General features: G+C 45.2%; 1 protein-coding gene across 50 annotated transcripts in view; it reads left to right on the top strand.

Moving 5' to 3' along the window:
* NFIX (nuclear factor I X) overlaps positions 1-10,792 on the top strand; it is a 5,476,577-nt gene that overhangs the window by 2,906,117 nt on the left and 2,559,668 nt on the right. The window lies entirely within an intron of this gene.

Here is a 10,792-nt window from a genome sequence, read left to right as displayed (position 1 = left end):
TCTAAACGTTGCCTTTCCCGGTACCGGGGATTCTCTCCGCCACTACCAGTCGGATGCTTTACCCTGGTAGTATTGAATGTATGTGACACCAACTATCGAGCAGCCCATACCTGGTTACCAGATGATGTAAGGCAGCTTATGTGCATACCTTCTGGGGCATGCCATTTCTATTTGAGCTGGCCAAATTAGGAAAAATGGTCACGTCAATATCCACACATATAATTATCAGATCTTCCCGCAAGGCAAGTTGCACCAGAAGCTGTTGCACTGGTGCTGGGTCATCCCCACTATCTCCAGACACACAGCACACTGTTAATCTCACCCAACCTGAACTAAGGTGCACAATGACCCGGCGACCCGAACTGGGCCTATGTTGCTTTAAGCATCTCCAGATACACCACTGGCTAAGATTGCTAAGCATCTTATTGGCTTCTCGTACCCGGAGCCCCCATTAACTGATATCCTAAGCCCTCCAATGTGCATCTGCATCAGGTGGATTTCCTGCACACAGCCCAATGATGGACTCATCCTGCGTATTTCATGTCTAATCTTTTCAAATTTAGAGGAAGAACGTAGCCGTTGACATTCCAACTTAAGATGTTCACCTCTTGCATACGTAATATTTTACCCAACTTGCTCATTTCACAAAAAGACTATTCTATTGTCAACCACTCTGTGCACCATAAGGCAAACTAATACGTAGAAGCCAAAAAAGACACCCCCATCTCCCCCCACCCCATGTGCGGAGCTGGTCGTCTCTATGTGCATGCTCCTCTACACGCATGTACTTTCTCGTCCCCATTTGTGGACAGGCACACAGGAGAGCCTCGTGTCAGATCGTTATCCCACATACGTCGGCTCTCCTTTGCTCATCCAACGTGCTGTGCCTGCTCCGCCCTCTTTGATCTCTTCGCTGTATCTCCGGCTGTGACATGCACAGAACCCAAACAGACGACTTGGAGCTCGAACATGTCACAATATTGTCAATCAGACACTGACACTGGGTGTGAAGGCTGACAACGAATTTCTTGGCAATGGTGCGGCGGAGAGCATACAGTTCAGCATTACGTGACAACGATAACAACACCATTGATATTCACTGCAAAGCCAACGTGGCTATTCCTTTCGGGTGGCACGGCAGTAGTCTCCTCGGGGAATCTTCTAATATTTCACCATACTCCGCGCCGGCTCCAGTTCTGCATCCACGTCCAGAAGCAGGAAACCCTGGTTGCCAGGGTTTGAATATGTTGCTTTAAGTGGTTAGGGTTTTTAATAGCACTTTATCATATCTCAGTATTCTTGTGAGGCAAGTGGAGTGGGAAGGAGGAGCTAAGAATAAGGAAATGATGAAACAAGAAAGTAGAAATGACGAAGGAGTCTTCCGAATAGAGTGATATTCCCCCCCAAACGATTGGATCTTACCGGACATAGTGACACGGTATTGTTGTGGATAGTCACCGTTGGGCTTCTCCTGGGATGGCGAGGAGGGAATACGAGACGCAATGAGGAAGAAGGAAAGTCAAAGATAAAACGAGGGAGGGAGAGTTTAGTAGGGGAAAGGAGATTGAAGATCTAGAAATAATTTTAGAGTGTGGGGATTAAGCAACAAAGAGAAATTTGGCGGGCTATTGGAGGTCTACTGCGGTAAGCCTGAGATAACTCTGGGAAGCAGGGTGGTGAGGAAAAACCTACTGCTTGACACTCCTTATAAGATATATTTGCCTCTCAGCTTTCATTTGAGAAGGGAGTAGGTCGGAGGGGGGGATTTAGGCGGAGATTGTTGGTGCCCCCTCTTTATTTTCAAGTGTGTATGGTTAGGGACTAACTGAAAACATACTGAAATATGGTACAATACATAGGATTTTAACTGTCACAAATCACTAAAGATAGAAGTGATATAATGATCTTAAACATTTTAACTCACATTGAGCATCACCTCTTTACTGTAAGACATACATGTTTGTTTGTTCACTGAGATGGGCTCGCAGGAGAAGCAATGGCAAATATGAAAAAATTGCCACCTGATTGCCACGTGCCCTTACAGTTATATTTGTATCCGACCTTGCCGTAATCTAAACATAATCTAGCTAGATACGTAGTAGATGAATATTAAAGATGACATGAGACTTTTGCACTAAAACACTATGTATTAAAAGAAAAAGAAATGCACGTTCACAATCCCGAAAATAGCAGCAGCAGTTGTTGTGCCACATTTACTAAAACACTTGCGATAAAACATGTACGATCACACATTATTCATCAAATCCACTCCAGTAATTATGGTTTGTTCTCAAACAAGACAGTTGTCTGTGTCACCTTGTTATACGCTTACTGCACCAATTGTGAAATCTAAATCTAATATGAATCATCCCAAATGGCTGAATGAGCACTAGACTACATTTAGTTTTAATCCTGTGACAGGCCTACACTCTGTTGATTTCTCTCTTTTTCTCGACTGGAATGTTCCATGCATGGTAAACAGGCATTTATCCCTGTCCTGAGTGCCTGACTGCATATGAAACTTGTATCCTGCCTTTTTTTGGCCCGATGTCATTCTAAACTTGTTTGTGCACAGAGGCCCAGTCATGTCCCTGGTAATGCGAGGTCCAGAAACTGTCTTGTGACATACAGGGGTGCTCAAATCGTGCCCTAATAGTGGTTATATTTTGAATAGTCCTGCTCAGAGCCAGCCCCACAGCTACCAGCAGTGAGATCAATTACCTTGTGCAATGCTGTGTTTAATGACAAACCAGAAAATTACATTTGAAAGAGAACCAACAAAACTGGCTCTGAAGCCTTAAACAGTGGATCCACGTTCCCTGTCTAGAAAATATGTATAAACTTTGTTCCAGTTTCAAGTTCTTCTTGAACAAGGAAGGGAGTGCTTCACACAGTACTTATAGAGCTGCTGTGCGACAAGGACTGGTGTCTGTCTGATAATCAGTCTCCCAGAATTGAGGGAACCTCACCTAAATTCTTCTTTTTCAGCTGGGGGACTGCCTAGTTCCTAGAAGTCTGCCTACCTGCTGGGAGGGGGGAAGGAGAGTGCTTTGCTAGGCAGAAGTGACTGTCCAAGAGCAGAAGGCTGGCATGTTCTGGCATGAGGAACACCCAGAAAAAGATACATACAACAGAGAAAGAAGCTTAGAGCAAACTTATTTGAGGGGGGTCCCCTGTATCTGCATGGTTTGAGCTGTGAATGGCACTTAAAATTACAAGCTTTGCTTTGCTGGAGGGCAGTCCTCTGTGAGTCTGAGAGACCAGTTCTGCTGTTGCCAATGTTGGGAAGAGGAGCTACTTCACTACTGAAATGGACTAACTAGCATGGAGGCCCCAGCTGCTGAAGACAGGTCATCACTGACGATTCAGCCTGAAGGCCACAACTAATGGATCTGAGCACCTGTCTGCACCCGACAGGGGAGTCCTCATCTGCTGAAGACAAGCACCACTTTGCTGTCCTGCCACACTGACTGTGTCCAGGGATCCCTGTTTCAACACAAAGATGGCTGCTGCTGCCTTAGCAGAAGTGATCTGCAGCTGTGAGGACGAGTACATGAACCACACCAACTACATCACTAGAAATGCAATTCAATCCAGCAGGCAGAAGCGGGGCTTGGTCTGTGACCGGAACAAGAGTTTAGAATGTGCATTAGAATCTGCTGTGTGGACCTACGTTTATTTTCCCAAGTCAATACCAGGGGTGAAAGACGTTGAGCTGAGTTGCACATCTCATCAGTAGGGTAACTTGAAGTAATATGCACATGTGCAAATTAATGGATCTGCCCACAATATACCAGGATTTATAGCCATTGGAAATCACCTAGAGTGGGAGAGAGCACTGGCAGGCATGCATAACCTTACTGAAGATCATAATGGGCGTTACAACCCTGTAATTGTTGAGCTCAGACGGTTCAGCACCACAATTCAACAAAATGTGTCATTTTTTGCTCACAATAGTTCAGCACTGTTGTTATGTAAATACACACACACAGTACATATACTTCTCAAGCTCCATCAGATTTGTTTTGAAGATGAATATTTATTCATATTCTAATTCTTTTATTATTCTCTTTAAAAACAGTACCCAACATGATTCGTTCCCATTAACTTCTCACATGTCTCTGGCCTCCTTCATAGCCTACATTGGCTTCCAGTCAGGAAGAGGATCACTTTTAAAATGTTGCGCCTAATACAAAAAGCACCTTACGGTACCAGCCCAGTGTACCTTCAAGACAAAATCAAGCTTTACACTCCCCAGAGAAACCTTTGCTCTGAAAATTTGTTTGGCCACAATCCCTCGGATTAGGAAGACAAGGATGGGGGCTGATCTTTCTCCTTTCTAGGCCCCTCTCGTTGGAACAAGCTGTCGCTAACTCTCAGGGCCATAAAGGAAACACAGATCTTCCGGAAAAACTTAAAACCTGTCTCTTTTCCTCCACTTAGACTCTTCTCCTTTCTTTGCCTGCAGACAGTTCCTATGTGATAGCGCCAGGATACTCCTGAGAGTAACAGTTGTGCTTTATAAATTACCTACATAGACATGGGATTTGTGAAGTTGGTGATGTATTGATTTCCTTATGGATATATTTGCCATTAAATCCTAGAAAAAATATTGGAACCATTCTTTAAAATTATGAAAACAAATTTTGTTAATACCAAAAGAAGAATCCAATACAAGTTTTGCAGTGATCATTCCTCTCAAATTCAACCCAAGCATGCCAGTTCATGCAATGCGCCGCTGCGTGGAATAATTAAAAGTTTTGTTTTCGAGACAACTGTTCAGAAATTTTTAAGGGCTTGCTGCAAATCGGTTGCCAGTTACATTGTGTGAGAAAACATTATTCTGATATGCAATTCTGTGTATACTATATTAAATGATCAGTGTCAACAAGAACACTATTACTGCGAAGCATTTACGGTAAACTCGCATGCCTTTTAATTGAAAACCATTAATTCCATATTAGGAGAAACATTAAAAGTTCCTACCCATTCATATCAGATAACAAGCACAACTTTATGAATGATAAAAACCCAAGCACCAAGATATGTAAATCCTATAGTGCACGATAAGGTGTAACTTTTAAAAATGAGTGGATCTAAAATGCACTCTGTAGACAACACAATTATATGTCCTTTTCTACTTACCGTGTTTGTGCGCCCAATTTGTATACCCTGTATAAAATGGTCAGTGTCAACAAGAACACCATTACTGTGAATGGACAGCTTTACAGTGACTCTTCCTCAAACAAAACTGACTAAATATTTATGGAACCGGGTTAGGATACATACAATTCAGACACGGGAGACAATATAGACGACTTTAATTCTTAAAATAAAAACCATTTTAGGGTAAACTTGCAGGCCTTTCAATTGGTAACTATTAATTTGGTGTTAAGAAAACATCAAAAGGTCCTCTCCATTTATATCAGATAAGAAACACAATTTTATGAATTACATAAACCCAAGCACAAAGATTTCTAGATCCTATATCACAATAGGTATTTTTTTTAAATAGTGGAACTAAAATGCACTCTGTAGACAACAACAATTATATTTACTTTTTTACTTACTGTGTTTGTGCACCCAGGAGCCAAAAATCTGTCCTGTGGTGTGTTCCAAAAGTAGAAAATGATTGACCGTAATTGTGTGCTTTAAATTCCCCGCTCAAGTACACACACCTGATGTTAATTCACGAACAACCGAGAAAGATGACATTTCATGGACGCATCTTTAAATAGATAAAAACGTGCCCAATCCATATGTTTTTATATTTTCAATATAATTATATATTATCCATTATCACCAAGATCCTATTAATCAATAAATATCTTTAAAACCATTAAAATGTTATTGGTATACCATGAAATTCTAAATAACTAAAGCATGATTAAATTGTACGCAGGCGCCATAGCATCAAACTCGATCCACATATGTCGACAGGTCATGAGACCCGGCTCAATTTGTGAAAACCGAAGGCAGAAAGTCTGCAACCATAAGAGTCCTTTTGTATATTTATTTGTCGATGTAAGTGTGTATTCATAATACCCACAGAATGAATCCATTATTATTTGCAATAATTTGGCGTAAGTTTGACCATTATTATTCCCATAAGGAGTATGACAAGCGAATCAATGCAATTTGTCCACCCTAATGAGCACCTATCTTTGCCCCAGTTTTGGAACTTTCATAGATTCCCATGCTTTGTATCATTCCCCGTCGTCGGAATGGGAGCCTCGGTAAATAAAAAATACCATAGTAGTAAGCTCAAAGTGAAAAATAGGCCTAGGCCTCATCTCATTTTGTAGCTTATCCACCTCTTTTTGTAAAAGAGACCAAATTCTTGCAATAGCCAATCAGAGCAGCCTCACCCCATAGAACCTTCCTGAGAGAGCCTCAGATTTTCTACCGCACGTTGTGCAAGGGAGTCTCCATTGAGCTCTGCTCAATTTTCTTCACTTCTAAGTATATTTCTACAACTGTTTGCCTGTTTTTCGTCATGTCTGACAAAGAGAAGAAAGCACTTTTTAGAGCCTATGCTACTTGCTCAAAAAAGAGGTTGTTTGTTGAAGACAAACACGAAGACTGCATATACTGCTTATATCCGGACCATAAGGCCACTGACTGCAAGATTTGCAGAACCTTCTCCACCAAGACCTTGAGGGACAGAAAGGCCGCCTGCTGACTTGGTTGCAAAAAATGAAGGATCGCAAAGGAGTTCTGTCTTCGGACAGTGAGGGCTCTTCTTCTGTGGTGTCATCAAGAAGATCAAAGAAAAGGGTAGGTCTTCCCCTTCACCATCTAATGAGCCCCATGTAAAGGCCTTGCCTGGGACCTCTGATAGGCCTGCTTCCCTCAAATCTCCTCACCACGGTGAAAAGGAGAGGCAGGGACAGCCTGAGGAGTTGCAACCAACAAAAAAGGCTAAGAAGATCATCTCTGTGACTTCACCACCTTCAGAGAAAGAAAGAGGGGTGAAAAAGCCTTCATCTACGCCTCAGGACATTGCTTCTGACAAGAAACAGCGTTCGTCGACGGTGAAAACCCCAGGTACCTCGACGATTCCTGTCAAGAAAGATTTGTCTCAAAAATTGGCCTCGTCGACGGGCTCGTCGACGATGGCTATGACGACGGCATCTCCACCGTCGACGATGTTTAAGACACCAGATTCCTGTTTGTCGTCGACGAAGCTGACTTTTTCCTCGTCGACGACGATGGGGACGAAGGTAGCGTCGACGGCGATGACGACGACCAGAACAACGTCGCCGACGACCATGATTCTGACGACGAGTTCGTCGACGACTCCGTCAACGATCCACCCATCGTCGACGATAACAATCTCACCGTCGACGACTCAGCCTTCGACGACGAGCACAGTCTCTTCGTCGACGAAACAGTCGATGAAGATTCAACCATCGACGACGATCCCGTCGACGACTGGGAAAATCTGCATTTCTCAAAGAAAGAGGCGTATAACACCAGAAATGACATCTCCAAGGCAGGTTACGCTGTTGCCTCCATCATTATTGCTTGATGATGACTCTGAGGAGGAAAATGATAGCAATTATGGGCCAGCTTATAGCCCATCTGACTTGCAAGTCAAATTACAGGAGGTCAGTTCTGAAGAAGGCGAAACGGAGCAACACCAATATGCTCCGCAAGACTATTTTGGCCAGCAAGAGAGGCCTTGCATGCAGGTTCATTCACAGAGATCTCCACGTCGGTCTCAACAAGAGATGGTAGCGATGCCGTCCTCTCTCCTCTCTGACCTGCAATTAATGTTGCAGGACTATCGGAGGTGGTTTCCTACTCAACAGGCGGTTCAACAAATACGTCCTCCCACAGCTCCTCCTCAGTTATCACAATCAATGGCAGACGCCTCTTTGCCTTTAAGGGTGCATGACCCAGAGCCCGTAGAACATCCTCAGGAGGTTGTTGCCATTCGGGATGATGATGATGATGATGCCTCATCAGATGCGGATCAGCAGGGAGGAACCTGACCAAGATCAGAATATGGACTGGAATCAGGATGGCCTTCAAGATCCAGATGTAACAGGGCCTGATACCGCAACCTCTCCGCCAGCAGATATTGGAGGTTTTCACAACCTAATGGAACGAGCGTCCAAGAGATTTGGTCTTCCAGTTACCACAATTCAATCTTACTGTTTTTTGTACGACTTCAAAGAACCATTCCGGAAGTCAGTTCGTTCAATCCCCATCATTGAACATGTTTGGTCAGAAGGAATAAAGGCTATGCAAAATCCAGCCACGGTCCTCCCAGTACTTCCCAGACTGGAGAAAAAATATAAGGCGCCGGAGGGCAGCCCGGCATGTCTTATAGGTCAACCAAAACCGGACTCGTTTATCCCCCAGGCCGCACAGAGTAAATCCAAAAATCCGTCCACGCCGCTAACGACTCCACCTGATAAAGAGGGGAGGCGTCTGGACAATGTTGGAAAAAGAATCTCCGCAATGGCCAGCCTCCTCGTTAGGGCGGCTAATGCTCTGGCGATTCTGGGGAGATATGATCGCCAGATGTGGTGTGACCTCTCCCCGTTTGTGGAAGAACTTCAGGATGGGTCTAAGGACGAGGTCAGGAGAATCTTGATGGAAGGGGAGCGTGCCTCTTCGGAGGTAATCGACTGCGCTATGGATATAGCAACTATGGCCTTCCGAGCGCTAGCAGGCTCGGCTGTTTTAAGACGCCAGGGTTGGCTGCGAGCCACGTGGTTTAGACAGGAAGTACAGAACAAAATTCTGGACCTACCTTATGACGGAGAGATGTTATTCGGCGCCCTACAAGGCATAAAGAAAGACACAGACACGGCTAAGTCCTTGGGAACATTACAATACCGCAAAGTTCCCTTTAAGGGGGCAAGAGGGAGAGGTTTCTCATCCTACAGAGGCGGCAATCAGCACCGCTACTCTTCCTACTCCCAACCTGGCCAGTCATTCAAACCCCAATATTCATAGAGGGGGTCTTTCTCTCGCCAGCCGCCGAGAGGACGTCAGGGGCAACAGAGGAGAGACAATACTAAGAGAAAATAGCGGCCATGTGGCTCTTTCTACTGTTCCTGTACCCTCGTTAACACCAGTGGGGGGCAGGATTGCCCATTGCCTAAACAGCTGGAGGGTCATAACAACAGACCAGTGGGTCCTGAACATCTTCAAGGGAGGACACACGTTGGAGTTTCAAAATCTTCCTCCAACGAGAGCTCCAGACGCCATTACGACCAAACATCTAGGACTTCTTCGTCTCGAGGCCCACCAACTCTTCATCAAGGGGGCAATAGAGCCTGTACCTCACTCCCAGAAGGGGAAAGGGTTCTATTCCAGGTTCTTCCTGGTTCGGAAAACAAAGGAGAAGTGGCGTCCGATTTTAGATCTGCGAGAGCTCAACACTTATCTCATCAAGTTGTCCTTCAGGATGGTCACCCTTCAGGACATTCTCCACCTTCTCAATCCAGGGGACTACATGGCAACCCTAGATTTGGAGGATGCATATTTCCATGTGCCCATTCATCCAGCTCACAGGCAATATCTTCGATTCACAGTAGGCAAGAGCCATTTTCAATTCAGAGTACTACCTTTTGGTCTCCGGTCCGCACCGAGGATCTTTACAAAGGTACTGGCTCCTGTGGCAGCTTTTCTCAGGAAGCAGTCTTTCGAAGTCTTCCCATATCTGGACGATTGGCTGGTAAAGGCTCCTTCGTTCCAAGAAGCGTCCAGGGCAGTCACGAGCTGCAGTCAACTGTTCGAGCAGCTGGGCCTTCGGCTCAACAAGGAGAAATCGATTTTGCGCCCCTCCAAGACAGCGAGGTTTTTGGGTGCGATCCTAGACACGGAATGCTGCATGGCTTTCCCTTCGCAAGAGCGCCAGACCAAACTGATTCTCTCATCTCGCCTCCTGCAAACAAGAAAGTTTCTGTCAGTTCGCCAATACAAATCGCTTCTCGGATCAATATCATCCTGCATACCATTAATACCACACTGCAGGCTACGAATGCGTCCACTGCAGGAACTGCTGGACAAGCAATGGCGTCAGGTGACAGGCTCCTTCGACGACAAGATAGTGATCACACCGGAAATGCGAAAAGCAAGCAGCTGGTGGTTGCTAAAGGAGAATCTTTCAGTAGGTTTGCCATTCCAACTTCCACCATCTCCCATGGTGTTGACAACAGATGCTTCCATGGAGGGGTGGGGAGCGGTCCTCCAAGAACTCAAAGTCAGTGGTCATTGGAGCACAGTCCAAGGCAAGTTCCACATCAATCTACTGGAACTTATGGCCATTCGTCTAGCCTTACAGGCTTTCCTTCCAGGGATCCGCAACCGTTCAGTGCTGGTTCGTATATACAACACCACGGCCATGCACTACATAAACAAGCAGGGCGGGACGAGATCCTGCACCCTTTTCGAAGGAAGCACAGACACTTTGGAATTGGGTGATCCAACACAATATCACTCTTTCTGCGGAACATCTTGCGGGCACACTCAATGCCACAGTGGACGCTTTGAGTCGCCAAAAGACTATCAGCTACGAATGGGAACTGGATCAGACCATTCTGGAGGAACTGTTTTCACGTTGGGGGACCCCAACCATCGATCTGTTTGCGACTCCTCAGAACACCAAATGCCAGTCCTACGCAAGCAGGGATCACCATCAGGGATCCTTGGGGAATGCGCTTTTGATTGCCTGGTACGGCGCATTTGTTTACGCCTTTCCACCTATTCCGCTGATCCCGAGACTGATCCGCAAGCTCAAGGCGGAGCCGTGCAGAATGATTCTGATTGCACC

Source organism: Lissotriton helveticus, chromosome 1_1, assembly GCF_964261635.1.
Source record: "Lissotriton helveticus chromosome 1_1, aLisHel1.1, whole genome shotgun sequence".
Lineage (NCBI taxonomy): Eukaryota > Metazoa > Chordata > Amphibia > Caudata > Salamandridae > Lissotriton > Lissotriton helveticus.
Note: the sequence above shows the minus strand (reverse complement) of the source record. Positions and strands in the feature narration are given on the sequence as shown.